Below are 8,494 nucleotides of genomic sequence, written 5' to 3' on the forward strand. Positions count from 1 at the left end.
TGTCTTCAATCTTCATTCTGATTTGATGATATCCTGAACGAAGATCCAACTTGGTGAAGTAAATTGATCCATGCAATTCATCCAGTAATTCATCAATGACAGGAATGGGGAACTTATCTTTAATAGTGAGCTTGTTGAGCTCCCTATAATCCGGACACATGCGCCATGATCCATCTTTCTTGTGCACCAATACTACTGGAGCAGAGAAAGAACTTTGACTCGGTTGAATTATACCAGCCTCTAGCATTTCTGCAACCATACGTTCAATTTCACTTTTTTGGACATAGGGATATCTGTACGGCCTGATGTTTGGAGGAACACTTCCTGGAATCAGATGAATAGCATGATCATGATCACGCATAGGTGGGAGACCTTTGGGAGTCTCAAATACCTTGGAATGATTGTCCAGGACTTTTTGGAGATCTGGAGAAATAGATGATTCTAATGTGGAAACATCTAGCGAACATAATTGTGCAATTACACCCCTTTGCTCCTTTTTTAGAAGCTTTGCCATACCATTAGAGCTGATTATCTTTCCTGGTTTCCCTGCAGTACCCCTTAATTCAACTTCCTTTCCTTCCACAGAAAATTTCATGAAAAGTTCTTGAAAATTAAAAGCTATTGTACCCAAGGATTGTAGCCATTGGACTCCTAGTACAACATCAGCACCTCCCATTGGAATGGAAAGCATTGGGCTAGTCAATACATATTCTCCCATGGATAGCTTGATATTATGGCACTTTCCAGAGCAATTTATTGTTCCTCCATTTGCAATCATCCCTTGACACTCTGGTGCTGGATATAGGAAGCAATTCAATTCTTTTGCTACCCTACAATGAATAAAATTGTGGGTGCTTCCTGAATCAATCAACACTATCACCTTTTTCTTCTTGATTTGTCCTTCTATCTTGATGGTTTGAGGAGTGGTAATTCCCGCCAATGCATTACAAGATATGGTCGGATTTATTTGTTCTTCATATAGGCTTTGATCCTGGAATATATCCTCTTCTTTTGACCTTTCTTGCTCCTTTTCTTCTTCCTCTTCACAATCTATGTAGAATAATTTCTTCTCAGCACACTTATGACCTTTTGTGTATTTGCTATCACAATTGTAACAAAGCCCTTTTGCTCTTTTTTCTTCCAATTGTTGCAGTGTCAACCTTGTAGGTTGTGGCAGACTATGGGCAACAACACTTCCATCTTTATAGTTGTGAATGGTATGCTTCCTAGTTGCCATAATTTTGCTTTCCATTTTTCTTGCTAACCTGAATGCCTTCTCTAATGAATCAGGTTCCCAAAGGCGCACATCATGTTGGATATTATCCTTTAAAGACCCTATGAACACATCAATCCTATGCTCCTCTGGAATATCTTTTATCCTCATGTTCAATTTTTGGAACTCCTCAATGTGCTCCATTATTGAACCCTTTTGTTTGAGATTCATCAATTGGCTAAAAAAAGTGTTTCTTTTTGTATCCTCATAATGTGCTATCAATTCTTCTGTAAAAATTGCCCAAGTGATAAATTGTTTACGAGAACAAAGCCATTGATACCATACAAACTGATTTGGTTCCAAATATAAAGTTGCCATACGTACCTTTTTTGTGTTTTGCACATTATTGAGATCGAAGAATTGCTCCATCTGTAATATCCATGTGGCGGGATCCTTGCCATCAAACTTCCTCATATCGATTTTTGGAACATGATGAGTCTTCGATCCAACATTAGCGTCTATGGTATCATGATTATCATTTCTTTTGTTCTCATCATGAGTTTCCTTTACTACCTTTTCACCATTAGTGACACTTTCTTGTAGCAACTTCTTCAATTCATCCATCTTATCATCCATGCCATCAAATTTAGCGTCAATCTTAGCTTCCATGCCATCCATCTTAGCTTCCATTCCCTTTATCTTAGATTCCACACCATTTACCTTAGATTCCACGCCACTTATCTTAGCTTCTGTTAGCTTTTGTGAGCGTGACATTTGTTGCACTTGTTCTTGTAATTTTGATATATCATGTAGCATTTCTTCCTCTTCTTCATGAGTCATGCTAGAGCTTTCAGGTTCCTTACTAGGTGTTTGCATTTTCTTTCCTCGGGGCATCAATTACCGATAATAAAGTTTTACTATGCCCTTTGAATTCCGTTAAACCAAGCTTACACAAAAATAAAAAAAAACTACACACCTTTTTTCACTTTATAGAAGCCTGATATTGAATCTGATGTATCTCTGTAATTTCGGATCCTCCAATTCTGAAATTGCTACCTGTAGTAGCCTTCTGTGTCCTCTTTCCAATGCCACAAGTCTGAGTCAAATTGGGTTCTCCAAGGAAGAGTTATGTGAAATCTCCCACAGTGACTTGCTTTTAGACTGGTTCAGTAGAGCGAAATTGTACGACGTGCCACGAGTCACTGTTTCAACCTTTGAATCTGAAACACACACACAAGAAACTAAAGTCCGTCCTCTTTCTGCACCTTTTTACGAAATTTCAATCCGATCCTCAGAAAGAGAGTTATGACGATTTTCCCCAGGTCACCTGTTTTGAATGTAATTCAGGAGTCTGCAAAAATACCAACTTCCTCAGATCATATCTCCTAAAATATCACGAGAAAAGCTCTGAAATTCGGACCCAAGGTTCAGCGCCAATTCTTCTCAAATGGGGTTTTTTTGCGACTTCTGAAACATCACAGAAAAAAAGTTATAGCGAAAATTCCACGATGACCTGTTTGGAGCAGCGAAACCCTAGAATCCAAAGCTCTGATACCAAATGTTATGAAACCAGCTCACAAAAGATAGAAAAGAGAGATACACGCCTTAGAATTCAGCCTCTTCGAGGGGGAAACCTCCTTTACATTACATAAATGAACAATTCTTGGATGATACAAATGAAAATACCTCCTTTCTATATATAGGAGTCTAAGTGGTCCCAATACAATCAAAGCCTACATAACAATAATATTGTAGGGCACAACAATAACAATAGTGGGCTTCTATGTGGCACAATAGTAACAATATGGGCACTACATGGGTACATCAATATAAATAAGGGGTATAACTACAATAGTAATGGGGGAATCACTAGTATTATAGGGACCCAACAACATCTCTCGAACTATTCCTATTGACATTTCGGTTAAACCTGGAATTGTTGAGAACATTCATATAGGTGCCTCATGTACAGAAAACAAAATTCAAATATATAAGAACCTATTTCAAGAATTTCGCGACGTGTTTGCCTGGTCCTATGAGGAAATGCCAGGAATTGATCCCGCAATTGTTGTTCATGAAATCAAGACTTACTCAGACGCTAAACCCGTCCGGCAACGTTTGCATCAGATTCACCCAAGAAAGCAAACTTTTTACGACGATTCATTCCTAACTACGCCGAGGTTACAAAGGGTTTTACCCGGTTGTTGAAACAGAATACTCCATTCTATTGGGATGAGATAGCTCAGAAATCTTTTGATGCACTAAAACACGCGTTGACCCATGCACCGTTATTGCATCCTCCCAACTACAACTAGGATTACTTCTTGTATCTCGCCGCGTCTCATTCCACCATTGGAATGGTCTTAGTTTAGGAAGACGAATTCAGAACTGAACATGTGATATATTACCTTAGTCGAACTTTACATCCAACTGAGCTAAAATACTCACATGTGGAGAAATTGGCATTGGCAGCTGTTCAAGTTGTCCAACGTTTTCGTCACTACATTTTACTACGTAAAACTACAATAATTTCGGATTGCAACCCTATGATCTACATTTTGACCAAGCAATTGCTAGGGGGCAAGTACTCTAGATGGATTTTTATCTTGCAGGAGTTCGACTTGGAATTTGAGATATCTAAGTCTAAGGAATCTTTAGTTTTGTGGAATTAATGTGTGATTTCCCGCGTGCTGACACGGAAACTCTGGCGGAAGAGCCCATTGCGGACTAATCCTTGTTTCTAATCAGCACTTTAGATCCATGGTTTGGGGATATCATCGTTTATCTCCAGAACCAATCCTTTCGGCTAGAAATTTCAAGGTCAGAACGTCGGAAAATACGATTCCAGTCCCAACAATTCAGGATTATTGGAGATACTCTTTATCGCCGTGGGGCGGAATCTGTTTTTCGACGTTGTTTAACTCATGAGGAAGCTGAAAGGGTTCTAAATGACTGTCACTCTGGAGCGTGTGGCGGTCATATGTCTGGGTATGCCACAGCCCAAAAGATATTACACGCTGGCTACTTCTAGCCGTCTTTGTTTAAAGATTGTATTACCGCGGTCCGAAAATGCCACAACTGCCAAATTTTTGATCGAAAGATGCGCACTCCACCTGCTCCTCTCCACCCTATAATTGCCGTTGGACATTTTTCCAAATGGGGTATCGATTTTATTACATGTAACCCTCACTCAGCCAGGGGACATGCGTATATCATCCTTGCGGTAGATTATTTTACCAAGTGGGCCGAGGCGATGCCTACATTTGAGGTAGACAGCAAGACATCTGCAATTTTCGTGTTCAATCATATAATTGCTAGGTTTGGTGTCCCACAAGCGATTATCACTGATCATGGGCACCATTTTCGAAACGTTATGATGACCGAACTTACAGGCCAGCTTGGGTTTCGTCACGATAGTTCAACTCCTTATTAGCCACAAGCTAATGGTCTGGTTGAATCCATCAACAAAGTCTTAGTCGTCATGATCCGACGAATCATTGGGATTCATCGGTCGAGTTGGCATAACATGCTACTTTCAGCGCTTTGGGCGTATCGAACCTCAGTAAAAACATCAACAGGGTTCACTCCTTTCCAACTAGTTTATGGTCTGGAAGCTGTGTTACCCATTGAATGCGAAATCTCGTCATTGCAAATGGCCATCGAGTTACTTCCAGCCACTTCCGAAGAGGAAAAGCGTTTGTTATACTTTGCTCAATTAGATGAGAATCGACGTGATGCTGCATTAGCGATCGAGACTCACGCAAAACGTATGAAAGCTCAGTATGATCAAAATGTGACCCCTCGAAATTTTTCGGAAGGAGATCTAGTCTTAGTTTACGATCAATCTAATGATAAATTAGGCGCTGGAAAATTCGTTCCTATGTGGCATGGTCCCTATATTGTCAAGCGAAAGCTAGCAAAAGGGGCCTACGAATTGGTAGACTTTGACGGGGACTCTTTAGGTAAACCCAGAAATGGTCTTTACTTGAAGAGGTATTATGCTTAAAGGATGGGTATGGAGATTTTTAGTTAGGATAGTTTTTTCTTTCTAGCTGGTGTGTTTTAGTTTAAACAATGTGCTTAGCTTAGAGAGTGTTTTTTTGTCATTATTCCTGCTTATCTTGGTTTTACTCTTGATATTGCAGATGTCGATGCCTCTCCAAACATACATTGGTTTCGCTGATGGTGCTTGTTGTAATACACAGAACATTTCTTCCGCAGCTTGGGTTATCTATTCGCCCTCTGACGAGTTGATATCTATGCATGGGGTAAGCCTCGGTCAAACAATGAACAACATTGCCAAGTATAGTGCAGTGATTGAGTTATTATCTGAATCTATTTCATTTGGGATTCAGAGTTTTGATAATGAGGTTAGATTCTGAACTCGTTGTATTACAACTTAATAGAGTGTATGCCATTAGAAATCTAGTGTTATTGAGATTATTTTTGAGAGTGCGCCTTTTGGAACGTGAATTTGATTATATTGAATATCAGCATATTCCAAGATCTTTAAATACATTAGCAGATGCAATTGCTTCTCGAATGTTAAGTAGACATTTGAAATAATCATACATATAAATTTAAAACCATTGCATAACACGATTTACAAGATAAGCCGGTAATAGTGATATATATATATATATATATATATAGGAGTGTGTCAAAAAATACATTGTCCTCGATCATAGGTTGAAAAACACCTTATGATCGGCAAAAATGATAAGTACAAAAAACAAAAATGTCATATGTGCCCACAATAGGCGATCATCCTATCACTGGTGATGATCTCGATAATAAACCACTACACGGGCCACCTTGCAAAGGAACCTCCTAAAAGGTCCTGGGACCCCAATCACATAGCGCTGAAGTCGATGAGGAATGTCATCTATGGTGGTCTCCGGAATATCTCCTGTCAAGCGCTCTAGATGACTCTCCAACTCGGCCAAAACCTCTGCTGATTCATCCTGTGGGGCTGGCGCGACTGCAACTGGTTGTTTCCTCTCGTAAGGCCGGAGAGCGGCTGGTCGCTGTGGACCCACATCTGCATTTGAAACTTTTACTATCAATTTTGGGACGATAGAAATAAATAAATTAATTAATTAATTAATTAAAATAGGAAAAATGTTGAAAAAGATTTTACCTCAGTCATCCCATTGCTCTCCTGGTGGAAGAGCCATGTCTGGGTCACCACGAAAATCTACCCCAGCGTAAGGGAAGTCCTGAATAGAAAAAACCTGGTTTTCCAACCACTGGAAATACTCAGGTTTGAATCGAACAACCTCTGTCCCCTCGTTCGGATGACGGGCCATAACTGCGACCCATCGCATCATTTTGGGCTCTTGAGGAAGCCCAGCTCCAACAGTAAGGTGCTGCGGGATCAACATGGGAACCCTCTCCAGACCAAAGCTCACAACCAAAGCCCCATAACCAAAGGTCTTTAGTTGTCCGTTCTTGGCTCTGGTCAGTTGGCCTTTCACATTGGCCAACACAACATCGCAGCAGTTGAAGATGGTGCCTCGAAAGCAGTTATTTGCCATCCGCATCTGGGATCTGGTGGCAATATGTAATGTGGCACTCCTGCAAAGTCTGGTGACAGTAAACGCGATCACCATGAGTTCAGGAAGGGATATGGTTTTTATGTCTATCCCTTTGTCTCTAGCCTGGTTGTTGCAGAACTCTAGCTGGAGGCTATCGACAGACTGGCCACCTGGCCTAGTCCCGAATAGAGTCAAGTCTTCGCCTCTCTTAGGCAAACCGGTTAAGAAATATATGTCTGCTGGCTCGATTTTGAGCTGGTGGCCACCAATGAAGAAGCACTGGTCCTGTATGCTCCATTTGTCAACCAGCCACTGTAAGAAATCCACCTGGGCCCTCATGCCAGGTATGGCCCAGAATTTGTACAAGCCGCAGGCCTTCAATGCATCGATCGAAGGTTGGTGATTCAACGCGGCTAGATCCATGTCCTCATGCTCTCATTCACACCAATCTAGCATGATGCACTCTCTGCATCAAGTAAAAAGATAAATTAGAATGCTAGAAATTAATTTGTTTGGGCCAAATTTGAGAATTTTTGGGTTAAAAACCCTTGCTGCGGGGACCGCACCCTTTGCATTAGACATAGTGTGTGGGTCGGCACCTTGCCTACATGGAAGTTGCGGACCCTTGACTTTTTCCCCATTGAGAAAAAGTCGGGGTCCGCGGGCTGGCAGTGTTACACCTGCGGGCCCCCGCGCGCGGGTTTTAAGCCTAAAAACCCTCCAAAAAATGAAATAAAAGCCTAAAACAAGAAATGAAATGGTTAAAAATGAAGAGTGGGACGATGTGGATTACCTGGAGAAGACGACGTTCAATTATGACGGTTGGATTTTCCGCAATATTCACGGGAATTTTTCTGAACAAAAGCACTATTTTCTCACCCAAAACTCAAACGGTAAAAATGAATTGACAAAAGCCCTTTTTATAAGTTTTTTGAGTAAATAAATTGCAAATTTGTTTATGTTTCACTTTGGAAAGGTAGTTTTTGCAACATTTTTATCCATTTCAAACAGGCATGAGTAATGTTTGCGTTTTGTTCAGGATAACAGATTATTCAGGCGAAATCTATCATTTTCGACGAAAAATATTTAGAGTCGCCTTTAAGCTCTTTTCTGACTCCTGAAACATGAAAAGGTTGTCGAGTTTTTATTTTAAACTCCTTAAAATGGAACTAAAAGACGGTCCACTTACAACTCTTTTCTGACCGTAAAAGCATGAAAATATTGCCGGATTTTTGTCATTTCAAATTCGGTATTGGTTATAAAACAACGTGTCGTTGATCGTTTTTTTACTTTTTCAGATCAAGGGCACTAATTACGAAAAGTACTCCTTGGTCGTAAAGATCAAGCGGTTCTCTCAAGTATTATTTTATACTTTTTTCGGGCTTGGGAGACACAAATTTACGAAAAAGGTCAACCCTGGAGTCTTCTTAAGTTTTTTCAGACTCTCTAAAATTGAAAAACGCCGAGTTTCTCCTATACTGGACTCGTTAAAATTTCACAGTAAATGACCTGTTCAATTACAAACAGGAACGAACCACTTCTTCTTAGGGTTCGAATTTAAACTAAGTTGGACTCATCTGAAGGATGAGCTTATAATCAAGCAAATGTTATCCTCCTCAAGCTTGTCAAAAATAAAGAGGTACTTGCCAGAAATGGTGGGGGAAAAGAGAGAAAAATGAGCCTGTTTGTCATAGTTTGTAACCACTCTTGAACATGACACTTTTATTCACCTGGGTTGGGAAAT

The sequence above is a fragment of the Pinus tabuliformis genome, chromosome 9, assembly GCF_031772625.1.
Source record: "Pinus tabuliformis cultivar Carrire ecotype Pingquan chromosome 9, CPIR1, whole genome shotgun sequence".
NCBI classification, from domain to species: domain Eukaryota; kingdom Viridiplantae; phylum Streptophyta; class Pinopsida; order Pinales; family Pinaceae; genus Pinus; species Pinus tabuliformis.